Below are 13,779 nucleotides of genomic sequence, written 5' to 3'. Positions count from 1 at the left end.
CGTGGCCCGGCCTCTGCCTCTGCAGTGCATGGCTTGGGGCATCTGCTCCGTGCAGGTCCCGGTGAACAGAACTGAGAGCTGGCAGGCCACCTGGCTGTCCTGCAGAGGACGGATGGGAATTGCCACCGCAGGGCCGGCCAGTGCTGTGAGGTGCCCAGCGTCACTCCCGTGGGCTCTGTAGGCCACGTGGTCCCTGTCATGCTTCTCAGCTCTGCCGCTGTTGCTGGACAGCATCACAGACCGTGTGTAAAATGGACCAAAATACCTTTTACAAAATTTAAATAGAGATGGGGTCTTGCAGTGTTGCTGAGGTTGATCTCGAACTGCTGAGCTCAGACGATCCTCCCGCCTTGGCCTCCCAAAGCGTTGCAATTACAGGCATGAGCCACCACACCCGTCCCCCAAATAATTTTCATGCCAGACCCTGAAATTGGAACTGTATGGCATTCTCACATCTCAAAAGAGTTTATTATTATTTTTTTCTCTTTAAAAATGCAAAGACCTGTCTTAGCCGCTTTGGGACAAGGTTTGGTTTCCAGCTGCTGCTGGCTGGCCCCAGGCCTGTGGGCACGTGGGTGATGGATGCGGGTTTGTGTGCGGGCTGAGAAGCCAGTGAGTCCTGAGCATCTGCCAGGCATCAGGGACTGTGTGTGTGTTGTTCTAATCTCACAAAGTTCTCCGCTACATTAGAGAAAGTGAGACCCAGGCCGGGCATGGTGGCTCACGCCTGTAACCCCAGTGCTTTGGGAGGCTGAGGTGGGAGGATTGCTTGAGCCTGGGAGTTTAAGACCAGCCTGGGCAACGTAGCAAGACCCCATTTCTACAAAAATTACCTGGGTATGGTGGCACACACCTGTAGTCCCAGCTGTTCAGGAGGCTGGGGTGGGAGAATTACTTAAGCCCAGGAGGTCAAGGCTGCAGTGAACTGTGATCGCACCACTGCACTCCAGCCTGGGTAACAGAGCGAGACCCTGTCTAAAAAAAAAAAAAAAAAAAAAAAAAAAAAAAAAAAAAAAAAAACACCAGCAAGCCTCTGAGGCCACATGGCTGTAAGGGATCAGAGACGTGGATTTCTCCAGGCCCTGAGCCAAACCACGACTGCCTGGCGGCGTGACGCCCTTGGCCTCAATGGGAAACGGGGTAAGGACGCAGCGGGAGACTGAGGCCCAGGCCTTACCACTCACAGCAAACCTGAATGCAAATCCACTGGGGAAGGGGCGGCTTCATCACAGAAAGCGAATTCCAGAATACTTGAAGTCACACATATGTTTCGGTTTTTTAACTTGAGCAGTTCATCGATACGCTCCAGAAGGAGCGCCCCCAATGGCCTTTCCGCGGGGGAAATCACTGCTCAGAGGCCACTCGGCGACGGCTCTGAACACCTCCCCTGTGTGCCTCTAGTGGTGATTTGTCCTGTCCAGGAACAGAAAAACTCGCTATGTCATTAGCTCCGGTGGACTTGAGACCCAGGGCTGAAGGTTACAGTCAGGGCTCAGCGCGTGGAGCCCTGGGCTCACACCATGTCCACCTGTGACCTCCTGCGGTCATGGGCAAGTCCCTCCGCCTCCAACTCCCTGTCCTCTGGAAAGAGGGTTAGTAATGTACCTACTGCAAGGCACGGCAGCCAGGATGTCCCCAAATCAGCCGTCTGGCTGGACGCTTAGAAGCAGTTGTGACTTTTGTGTTAGTGACACACTTGGTTCGGGAAGACAAAGGGGCTCCTGCCAGGCTCAGCAGGTGCCCAAGCTCGGGGGTGTGTGCACACCTTGACTGCCCAGGTCATACACGGCCCAGGGATGTCAGGGAGGGGTAGAGCTGGGGAAACGGAAACAGGCTGCTTGTTGGCACTGGGGAGGATATTTTGTTTCTTTTTGTGGGGAGCACCCCTCTGTCTTGCAGTTTAAGTTACAAAGTGGAACAATATGGTAACAATAGTGATTTTCTTTCACTAAGCTGACCAGAGCTTACACATTTTTTATCCACTCACCTATCCATCCATTTATCCAACCAGCCATCCACCCACCCACCCACTCATTTATCTAACCATCCATCCATCCATCCATGCATCCATGCATCCATCCATCCATCCATCCATCCATCCATCCATCCACCCACCCACCCACCTACCTACCCACCCATTTATCTAACCATCCATCCATCCATCCATCCATCCATCCATCCATCCATCCACCCACCCACCCACCCACCCATCCATCCACCCATCCACCCATCCACCCATCCACCCATCCATCCATCCACCCACCCATTTATCCAGCCATCTGTCCACACATTTATCCATCTGTTCATCCACACACCCCACCATTCATCCACCTATCTGTTCAGTTATCCATCTATCCACATACCCTCCATCCACCCATTTATCCAACCATCTATCCACATACCCATCCACCCATTTATCCACCCATCCACCCATTCACCTATCTATCCACTCATCCATTTATCACTCATCCATTTATCTACCCATCCATCCACTCATTCATCTGTCCACCCATCCATTTATCCAACATCCATCCACACACCCACCCATCCACACACCTATCCATTTATCCAACCATCCATCCACCTATCCACATACTTATCCACCCAGTTATCCAACCATCCATCCACTTATCCACATATCCATCCAGCCATCCATTCATCCAGCCATCCACCCATCCACACACCCATCCATCTACCTACTTATCCACCCATCCATCTCCATCCATTGATCGACCATCCATTTCTCCATCCATTTACCCATCCACACATCCATCCATCCATCCATCCATCCATCGATCCACCATCCATTTGTCCATCCATTTACCCATCCACACATCCATCCATCCATCCATCCATCCAGCCAGCCAGCCAGCCAGCCACACACCCACCCATCCACACACCCATCCATCCACCTGTCCATCCATCCATCCATCCATCCATCCATCCATCCATCCATCCACTCATCCATCCATTTGCCCATCCATTCACCCACCCACTCACCCATCTATCCACCCATCTACCCATTCAGCCACCCACCCACCCATTTATCCATCCATTCACCTATCCACTCACCCACCAATCCATCCATTCATCTACCTGCCCATCTAGCCATTCATCCATCTACCCACCCCTCCACTCATCCATCCATTTGCCCATCCATCCACCCATTATGTACCCCCCACCCATCCATCCATCTTCCCACCCACCCATCCATCCATCTACCCACCCACCCATCCATCCATTTGCCCTTCCATTCAACCATCCATCCACCCACCTTCCACCCACTCACTCATCCATTTACCCATCAATCCACCCATCTACTCACCCACCCATCCCTCTATCCATCCACTCATCCATTCATCCATTCACTCACCCACTCACCCACCCATCCACACACATACCCATCTATCCATCCACCCATTTACCATCCGTCTGTCTATCCATCCATCCATCCCTCCCTCCACCCAACCACCCATCCACCCATCCACACACACTCATCCACCCACCACTCTTCACTGCTGTGTGCTAGGTCTTCTACTAAGGACCCCCTCTGGCCCAGGCAGAGAGCTGCAATAGCTGCACGAGGAACCAGGACTCAGTGTTTGGGGCCAGGTGGGAAGTCATCAGAAGGTGAGAGGGTGGAGTTCTAGAAAGAGTCCACGAATGGCCCTGAGGAAGAGAGGAGGGGGTTCCCGTGGGGTCACAGGCTCTTCTCCACACGGCTCAGAGCAGGTTAGAAATGCCTCTTGGGAACCAACCGCAGCCCGCAGCCTGACAGGAGGGTGGGCAGGAGAATGCAGCAATGGGAGGCCCTGGGTGTGGAGCCCCAGCTTGCATCCCAGGAGCTGGATGACTGGCTCTCAGGGCTGTAGCCACCTCTTCTGCCTAAAAGGAGGTGACAGCTACTTTTGTGAGGCCATCATGAGAACCTAGTGGAGTCCCTGCTGAGTGCCGGGCACACAGCACATGCTCAATAGACTGGACCATTCTGCAGGCGACTGGGGAAACGTGGAACCAGGAGCTGGATCCTCCAGGATTGCTCTCCCTCCAGCACCAGGCTTGGCTCCCCAGGGCTTGCAGCACTTCTCAAAAGCGAATCACCAACAAAGACGTTGCTGTCAATGGAAATAAAATGAGGCTGGTCTCTAAAGACAGTTCCAAAAAAAATGTCCCCAAAGTATCTTGACATAAGAGATGAGACAGTGGTTCTAACGAAGTGCACCGTCTCCGACGGCACGGAGGAATGTGAACAACCTCGTGACCTAAGCAGGAGGGGCGGCCAGCATGGCAGCGGGTGGTGCATCAAAACTGAGGCCACCTGGTCTGACCATGAGGGAGAAAAGCACCAGACAAACCCACTTGAGGGGTGTCCTGCAAAACACCTGGCCCGCCTTCCCCAGGAGCGGGCAGGGTGTCAGAAACAGGAATGTCTGGGAAACTGCGACGGCCCAGAGAGATCCAAGGAGGCGCGACGCCTAAATGCCGTGTGGGATCCCAGGTGGGGCCCTGAGCAGGAAAGGGCATTGGGGGAAACTGAGGAAACTGGAATCAAGTGTGGACTTCACAGTGGTGCATCAATATTGGTTCATTGATTGTGACAAATGTATCACAGTGGCCTGGATGCCAGTAACAGGGGACCCGGGATGTGGCACACAGGGGAGTTCTGAACTATCTTTGCACATTTTGTGGGAATCTAAAACTCTTCTAAAACGTTTAGGCTGGGCATGGTGGCTCACTCCTGTCATCCCAGCACTTTGGGAGGCCGAGGTGGGAGGATGGCTGGAGCCCAGGAGTTTGAGACCAGGCTGGGCAACATGGCAAGATCCCGTCTCTATTTTTTAAAAAAATTAAAAATGTATATTGAAAAATACTGTAGTTCCCTCCCGGGCAACATGGTGAGACCCCCATCTTTACAAAAAATACAAAAATTAGCCTGGCGTGGTGGCGGGCGGCTGCAGTCTCAGCTACTCCAGACTCTGAGGTGGGAGGATCACCTGAGCCCGGGAGGTCAAGGCTGCAGTGAGCTAAGATCGCGCCACTGCACTCCAGCCTGGGCGACAGAGAGTGAGACCCTGTCTCAAAACAAAACACACACACACACACACACACACACACACACACACACACAACGGTTACACCAGTGCCCTAGAAAACGCCCTCAGCACCTCGCCCCCAGGGCTGTCCTGGGCACACCCCTCCCTGCGCCCTGTCCTGGGTCACCTGCCCAGGTGGGCACACCTGCCCACAGCGCCCACTCTGCCGGGAACCCCCACCCCGTGGCTCCCAGCCGCAGGGCCCACTTCCATCCCTGGCTACCCCCAACCCCTCCCGTCTCCATCGTCTTCCACTGTGGGCTGGCTCCTGCCACGGGTGGGAATCCAGGGTGGAGGTCGCAGAGCCCTGGGACCCCTGTCCTCCGGAGACTCCAAGCCTGGGCGGCACCTCCGGACCGGAGCAGGCGGCACTGGGGAAGGGGCTTGGCAGGGGGCGGGGAGAGGGCGGCTCCCCCACCCGGCCCCGCCCCGCCCCTCCCTTTCTCCAGCCCCGGGCCCAGCTCCGGCTTCTGCTCCACTTCGGGGTGGGCGGGATCCGGGCAGCAGCGGTGCAGCCTCGTCGTCCGTCCCGAGCGCGGTGAGTCGGGGTCGCCTGCGGGCTCAGCCTCCCCTCGGAACAGCCCCCACTTCCTCCAACCCCGTTCGCCAAGCCCGGGGGCTGGTTGCCTCTGGGGCTGTGTAGACGTGGCAGGATTGTGTAGATGCAGCCAGGCTGTGTAGACACCACCGGGGTTGTGTAGAGGCAGCCGGGGCTGTGTGGACGCCACTGGGGTGTGTAGACATGGCCAGGTTGTGTAGACGCGGCCGGGGTTGGGTGGACGCAGGTGTGGTGTGTAGATGTGGCCGGGGTCGTTTGGAGTCAGGTGTGGTGTGTAGATGTGAGAGGGGTTGTTTGGAGTCAGGTGTGGTGTGTAGATGCGGCTGGGGTTTGTGGACGCAGGTGGGGTGTGTAGATGCGGCCGGGGTTGTGTGGACACAGGTGCGGTGTGTAGATGTGACAGGGGTTGTTTGGAGTCAGGTGTGGTGTGTAGATGCGGCCGGGGTGTGTGGATGCAGGTGCGGTGTGTAGACGCAGCTAGGGTTGTGTGGACGCAGCCAGGATTGTGTGAATATAACTAGCATGTGTAGATGTGGCTGAGGTTCGTAGACGAGGCCAGGCTGGGTAGATGCGGCCAGGGTGTGTGGACGTAGCCGGGATTGTGTGGATGCAGCTGAGGTGTATAGATACAGCCGGGGTGTGTAGATGCGGCCTGGTTCCTGGAGGGGCCTGGGACCACCGAAGCCCTCCCCATCCCTGTTCCCACCCGGAGTCCTCCCTTCTTTTCTACCCGTGAACTTCACCTAAAGCAAGAACCAAGCATCAGCCTGGAGCCCTCCCGGGTGAGAAGCGGCAGGAAAAGGGCTGACACCTACTGGGGTGGGGTGTGGGGCTGGGGTGGGAGGTGAGGCTGGGGTGGGAGGTGGGGCTGGGGTGGGGTGGGGCTGGGGTGGGAGGTGAGGCTGGGGTGGGGTGGGGGCTGGGGTGGGGGTGGGCTGGGGTGGGAGGTGGGCTGGGGTGGGGGTGGGCGGGGTGGGGTGTGGGGCTGGGGTGGGGGTGGGCTGGGGTGGGGTGGGGGGCTGGGGTGGGGTGGGGGGCTGGGGTGGGGTGGGGGGCTGGGGTGGGGTGGGGGCTGGGGGGGGGGGGGGCTGGGGTGGGGGGGCTGGGGGGGGGGGGGCTGGGGTGGGAGGTGAGGCTGGGGTGGGGTGGGGGGCTGGGGTGGGAGGTGAGTCTGGGGTGGGGTGGGGGCTGGGGTGGGGGGGTGGGTGGGGGGGGCTGGGGTGGGGGGGGCTGGGGTGGGAGGTGAGGCTGGGGTGGGGTGGGGGGCTGGGGTGGGAGGTGAGCTGGGGTGGGAGGTGAGTCTGGGGTGGGGGGGGCTGGGGTGGGAGGTGAGTCTGGGGTGGGGTGGGGGCTGGGGTGGGAGGTGAGTCTGGGGTGGGAGGGGGGCTGGGGTGGGAGGTGAGTCTGGGGTGGGAGGTGAGGCTGGGGTGGGGGTGGGGGTGAGCGGGTGGGGGGGGGCTGGGGTGGGAGGTGAGTCTGGGGTGGGAGGTGAGGCTGGGGTGGGAGGTGAGTCTGGGGTGGGAGGTGGGCTGGGGTGGGGTGGGGGGCTGGGGTGGGAGGTGAGTCTGGGGTGGGAGGTGAGTCTGGGGTGGGAGGTGAGTCTGGGGTGGGGTGGGGGCTGGGGTGGGGTGTGGGGCTGGGGTGGGAGGTGAGTCTGGGGTGGGGTGGGCTGGGGTGGGGGTGGCTGGGTGGGAGGTGAGTCTGGGGTGGGAGGTGAGCTGGGGTGGGGTGGGGCTGGGGTGGGGTGGGGGCTGGGGTGGGAGGTGAGTCTGGGGTGGAGGTGGGCTGGGGTGGGAGGTGAGTCTGGGGTGGGGGTGGCTGGGGTGGGGGGGGGCTGGGGTGGGGTGTGGGGCTGGGGTGGGAGGTGGGGGGGGGGGGGGGCTGGGGTGGGAGGTGAGCTGGGGTGGGGGTGGGGGGGGGGGGGGGGGGGGGGGTGGGGGGGGGGGGGGTGGGGGGGGGGGGGGGGGGGGGGGGCTGGGGTGGGAGGTGGGGCTGGGGTGGGGGGGGGCTGGGGTAGGGTGCAGGGTTGGGATGGGGTAAGTGGGGCTGGGGTGGGGTGGGGCTGGGGTGGGGTGGGGCTGGGGTGGGGTGCAGGGCTGGGGTGGGGTGGGGGCGAGTCTGGGGTGGGAGGCGGGGCTGGGGTGGGTGCCGGGCATCTGATGGAGCCTCTCCTTCCACCCTGGTTCTCACCTTCCGAGCCGCTTCTGAGTAAACACTCACTGGGGTGTAACAATTGGAGGTGGGTGAAGGGCCTGAGATGGGGTTGGTTGTTGGTATTTGCCTGAGGGAGGGTCCTCCTGGATTCAATTAGCCCGGGCAGGAAACCCAGGCTGGGGACTGTGGCGTTATCCCCGCATGACCAGGAATGACCCACATTCTGGGAATTAGGGAGGGTCCCCGGGACAGGTGTCCGAGCTCGAGGGTCCTCTGTGGCCCAGCGACCTTCCGTTTCCTTCCCTCATTTTATAGGGGGTCAAACCAGGCCTCAGACCCAGGCATGGGCTCCAGAGCTTCCCAGAGGTTTTGGGGACTTGCCAAAGGGTTCAGGCCCTGCCCCGCAGGACTGCATGGCCCGAGACACCTTGTGGGTTGCGTAGGGGCCGCCGCCTTGCAGGTCAGGGATGCCCGCAGGACAGCTGTGGTCCTGGCTTCCTGACGCCTTCCTAGGGCCTGGCTGGGTGGGGCTGTGTGAGATTCTGCGTGAGTTGTCTGTGTGGCTGTGTGTGATTGTGTGTGATGTGTGGTTGTGTGTGGCAATATATATAATTGTGTCTGTGGCTGCGTATGGCCATGTGGTTTGTGTGTGTTTGTGTATTATATGTGTGTGGTCATGAGTGATCGTTTATGTTGTGTAATTGTGTGATTGTGTGTGGTCGTGTGTCATGTGGTCATGCGTGATTGTGTATGGTTGTGTAATTGTGTGGTTGGGTGGGATCATATATGGTTGTGTGTTGATGGCTGTATAACTGTGTATGGTTGTGTGGTCGTGTGGTTGCATATAGTTATGTCATGATGTTTGATTGCATAGGATTGTGTGTGGTTGTGTGTTGTATGGGAGGTTTCGGCAGCTGTGTGGTTATAGTGTACGGTTGTGTGTGTGATTGCATGATGAGATTTGCATGATTTTGTGGATGGCTTTGTGTGGTTGTGTATGGTTGTATAATTGTGTTTGTGTGTGATTGCATATGATTGTGGCAATATGTGTAATCGTGTCTGTATGACTGTATATGGTGGAGTTGTGATTGTATCAGTGTATGACTACATGTGTGAAGTTGTGTTTGGCTCTATGGTCATTGTATGTGAGATTTGTGCAGTTGTAACGTGTGGTTGTGTGTGTACTTGCATGATGAGATTGTGTATGATTTATGGATGGTGGTGTGAGGTTGTGTGTGGTTGTATGTTTGTGGTTGTGTGAGGTGTGTTTTGTGAGGGTGTGTGTGGTTGTGTGTGGTGTGTGGTGTGAGGTTGTAATGTGTGGTTGTGTGTTGTGTGGTTGTGTTGTGTGAGGTTGTGGTTGTGTGTGCAAATCCCCTCTTCCTAGTCTTCTCATCTGGGGCATGGGGATGAGGGTCCCAGCGCTCAGGCTGGCCTGACCATGGGGTAATTGGGCCCCGCAGAGCCGCACGCAGCCTGCTTGTCCTGCCACACGGAATGGGAGTCCGTGTGTGCCCCGCTGCCCACAGCACGTGAACGTGAGCCAGGGACCGTGTGGCCCACTGCGCGTTGGGTCCCGTCCCTAAAGAGCATTCATGGACTGTCTAAAGTTCTCTTCGCAGAATGTTTAGGGTGTAAAATACGGAGCTTGGAGAGTCCTTAGGCAAAAGGTGTTGGTGGCCGGTTGCCCAGGCTGGGGACTCTGTCCGTGGGGTGTGAGCTTGCAGGGACACTGGAGCATCGGAGTTCAAACCCTGTTGTCACTGTGATTGGTTAAGGGCTTTGCGGCGACGTGGAGGCATCGTAGATGGATCGCAGGTGAGGGCGGAATGAAGGCAAAGGCGTCGTTTCTCTGATAGTGGACACATGGGTGGAGATTCGACATGGGAGCAGTTGGCGGCGGGGGGGGGGGGGGGGGGGCGGGGGTGTGTGTGTGTCAGGGGACAGGCGAGAGTGTGGGAGGGAGTGAGGGTGCGTGATTCCCCGTGCACCTGTGCGTGCAACTGTGGGTGATGGAGCTGGTGCTTGGGGAGGCAGGACTGGACCCTGGGTGCCGACACTGGGGCAGGGTTTAGAGCTCCCGGCTCTGCACCCCTCGGTCCCCAAGGCTCACCTGGCTTAGCTGGGGAGCAGGGTTCTCGGGGAGCATAACAGAGAAGCTGCCCAGCAATGTAGAGGAGTCACTGAAATTCCAAGAACTCTGTGTGTGTGTGTGTGTGTGTGTGTTGTGTGTTGTGTGTGTGTGAGAGAGAGAGAGAGAGGGAGGGAGGGAGGGAGGGCGAGGCAGAGAGAGCCTTAATCTCCTCTGTAAATGGGCATTACTGATACTAGCTGGACCTGTCTCCTGTATACCCTGGGATTATTGGGAGGACTGGATCAACTCTCATAAGCCTGTGAGCCCTACACCCTACACCAACAGGATGCTGTTGGCATAAGCACATCTCAGCCTACCGGTAGTCCTGTAGACCCAGCACCTGTAGTCCCAGCTACTCAGGAGGCTGAGATGGGAGAATCGCTTGAGCCCAGGAGTTGGAGGCCAGCAGTGAGCTGTGATCACACCACTGCACTCCAGCCTGGGTGACGGAGTGAGACCCTGTCTCAAATAAATAAATGAATGAATGAATGAAAGACAGAGAAATAGAAGAAATTTAGAGCCCAAGAATGAAGGTGAGGCGAACCTTGGGGTTTTATTGAAGTTGATGGTGGACGCAGCCCTGCAGGCTGTTCTAAGCCTTTGATGTTTCTATGTGTGGCTCTGAAATGGATGCAGAGGGTAACATTCTGGGTGATCCACTCATAACTCATAAGGCTTCCTTTGTTGTTGTTTTGCAGAGATGGGGTCTCGCTATGTTGCCCAGGCTGGTCTTGAATTCCTGGGCTCAAGGAATCCTCCCACCTTGGCCTCCCAAAGTGCTGAGATTACAGGCGGGAGCCACAGCACCCAGCCCTTTGTTGTTTTGTTTACATGTTACCTTTATTAAAAAAAAAAATTGGAGGGGGATAATTTTAGTTGTGAAGATGGTGCAGAGAGTCCCCACACACCCACCCTCCACCCAGTGTCCCCTTGCATTGACACCTTTGACCACAGAACAAAGAGCAAAACTGGGCCGGGCGCGGTGGCTCACGCCTGTAATCCCAGCACTTTGGGAGGCCGAGGCGGGCGGATCACGAGGTCAGGAGATCGAGATCATCCTGGCTAACATGGTGAAACCTCATCTCTACTAAAAATACAAAAAAAATTAGCCGGGCGTGGTGGCGGGCGCCTGTAATCTCTGGAGGCTGAGGCAGGAGAATGGCGTGAACCTGGGAGGCAAAGCTTGCAGCGAGCCGAGATCGCGCCACTGCACTCCAGCCTGGGCGACAGAGCAAGACTCCGTCTCAAAAAAAATAGGAGCAAAAATAAGGCACAACCGTGGGTGCCACACTCAGTCTTCCACCAATATTTCTGTTCTACGTTGCAGTCCAGGATCCCACATTGCATTTAGGAGCTGTATTAATTTTAAATGGTACAACTCGTAAGTGATTGGAAGGTTATTTTTTAATCTCTGCATTTTCCTCTGGTTCCCTTGGTATCACTCATGTTTATCGGCGTTTTCCCTCCCACTCGATTACTGACTCCATTCTCCTCTGTCCACATTATAAAGCTAAAAGAACACAAGATACCATTGCGCAAATAGTTTTCTCACAAACACCTCTTCCCATGAAAACCTAACAAAAAGACCATAGACAAAATGAAAAAAAAAAAAAAAAAAAAAAAAAGGAGACCAAGCTTATTAAGTTTCCTGTAGGCTTGCTGAGTGATTTATTTCATGATGTTGGGGCGACGGAGGAGGGGAGGATTTCCTGGCTAGATTCAGACCCGAGGACAGGACAGGGGACAGGAAGAAATAAGAGAGGCCGTGGCATAGACAACAGCTGTCTGTTCTATAAACGGGCTTTGGCTGCCGTGGGACCAAAGATGGGGAATCAAATGGGATGGAGGTGTCTGAAAACTGTGATCATCTTGGATTAAGTGAAGGAAAAAACAAACAAAAAAAACTACACAGACAGGTGGGCAAGACAGCTAAAGAGCCCAGACGGAGGCTGGGGGGCGTGATGGTGCAGGCTTGTAGTCTCAGCTGTTTGGGAGGCTGAGGCAGGAGGATCACTTGAGCACAGGAAGTTGAGACCAGCTGGGCAACATAGCAAGACCCCATCTGTACAAAAACTAAAAAATTAGCCAGGCATGGTGGTGTGCACCCATAGCCCCAACTACTTAGGAAGCTGAGGTGGGAGGATGGCTTCAACCCAGGAGTTGGAGGCTGCAGTGAGCCGTGATAACACCACTGCACTCCAGCCTGGGTGACAGAGTGAGAGACTGTCTCAAAATAAATAAATAATTATAGAAAAAGATGGAGAAAGAGAAGAAATTTAGAAGCTCAAGAATGAAGCAGGCTGGGCGCGGTGGCTCACGCCTGTAATCCTAGCACTTTGGGAGGAAGGCCACAAGGCGGGTCGGAATCAACGAGGGTCAGGAGATCGGAGACCCATTCCCTGGTTAAACACGGGTTGAAAACCCCGGCTCGTCTCCGTACCTCTTACTAAAAAATACAAAAAATTAGCTGGGCGAGGTGGTGGGCGCCTGTAGTCCCAGCTACGCGGGAGGCTGAGGCAGGAGAATGGTGTGAACCCCGGGGGGCGGAGCCTGCAGTGAGCCGAGATCACGCCACTGCACTCCAGCCTGAGTGACAAAGCGAGACTCCATTTCAAAAAAAAAAAAAAGACAGACATGGGCCAGGGCTGCCTCATCAGAAAGCTCTTCTGGGGCTGGAGGGGCCACTCCCAAGCTGCTGCCCTCATGTGGCTGTTGGTGGGAGGCCTCAGTTCCTCACCACGTGGTAATCACCATAGTGCTGCTTGAGCATCCTGACAACATGGCTGCTTGCTTCCCCCAGGGCTGGTGATTCAAGGGAGAGAAAGAACAAAGCCATAGTACTTCTATGATCTAACCTCAGAAGTCTAGCTCCATTGCTTCTGGTACATTCTATTCATTACAAGTGAGTCAGTAAGTCCAACACGCACTCAAAGAGAGGGAAATTAGGCTCTGCTAGGTGAGGAGAGCAAATAATTTTTGGAGATATTTAAAAACCACCACATCTGTAACCCTGGGCAAGTTACCTAACTCTTCTGTGCCTCCAGTTCGTCTTTGGTCAGAATAGAACCAGTCTCACAGGAGAATTGTGGCAATAAATGAGATGATGACTATAAATATTGTTTAATACAATGCCTGTCGGCCGGGCGTGGTGGCTCAAGCCTGTAATCCCAGCACTTTGGGAGGCCAAAGCAGGCAGATCACGAGGTCAGGAGATCGAGACCATCCTGGCTAACACGGTGAAACCCTGTCTCTACTAAAAAATACAAAAAATTAGCCGGGCGTGGTGGCGGGTGCCTGTAGTCCCAGCTACTCCAGAGGCTGTGGCAGGAAAATGGCATGAACCCGGGAGGTAGAGCTTGCAGTGAGCGGAGATCACACCACTGCACTCCAGCCTGGGGTACACAGCAAGACTCCATCTCAAAAAAAAAAAAAAAAAAAAAGAAAAAGAAAAAAAATACACGCCTGTCACACAGAAAATGCTTATCTACTTTTGTTTTTTCTAAGACAGAGTCTTGCTCCATCGCCCAGGCTGGAGTGTAGTGGTAGAATCTCGGCTCCCTGCAACCTCTGCCTCCCTGGTTCAAGTGATTCTCCTGCCTCAGTCTCCCAAGTAGCTGAGATTACAGGCACGTGCCACCATGCCTGGCTAATTTTTTTTTTTTTTTTTTTTTGAGAGGGAGTCTTGCTCCGTCACCCAGGCTGGAATGCAGTGGTGCAATCTTGGCTCACTGCAAGCTCCGCCTCCCAGGTTCACGCCATTCTCCTGCCTCAGCCTCCCGAGTAGCTGGGACTACAGGCACCCGCCACCACGCCCGGCTAATTTTTTTGTATTTTTAGTA

The sequence above is a fragment of the Nomascus leucogenys genome, chromosome 17 (assembly GCF_006542625.1).
Source record: "Nomascus leucogenys isolate Asia chromosome 17, Asia_NLE_v1, whole genome shotgun sequence".
Lineage (NCBI taxonomy): Eukaryota > Metazoa > Chordata > Mammalia > Primates > Hylobatidae > Nomascus > Nomascus leucogenys.
This window is presented reverse-complemented; position numbering follows the sequence as displayed.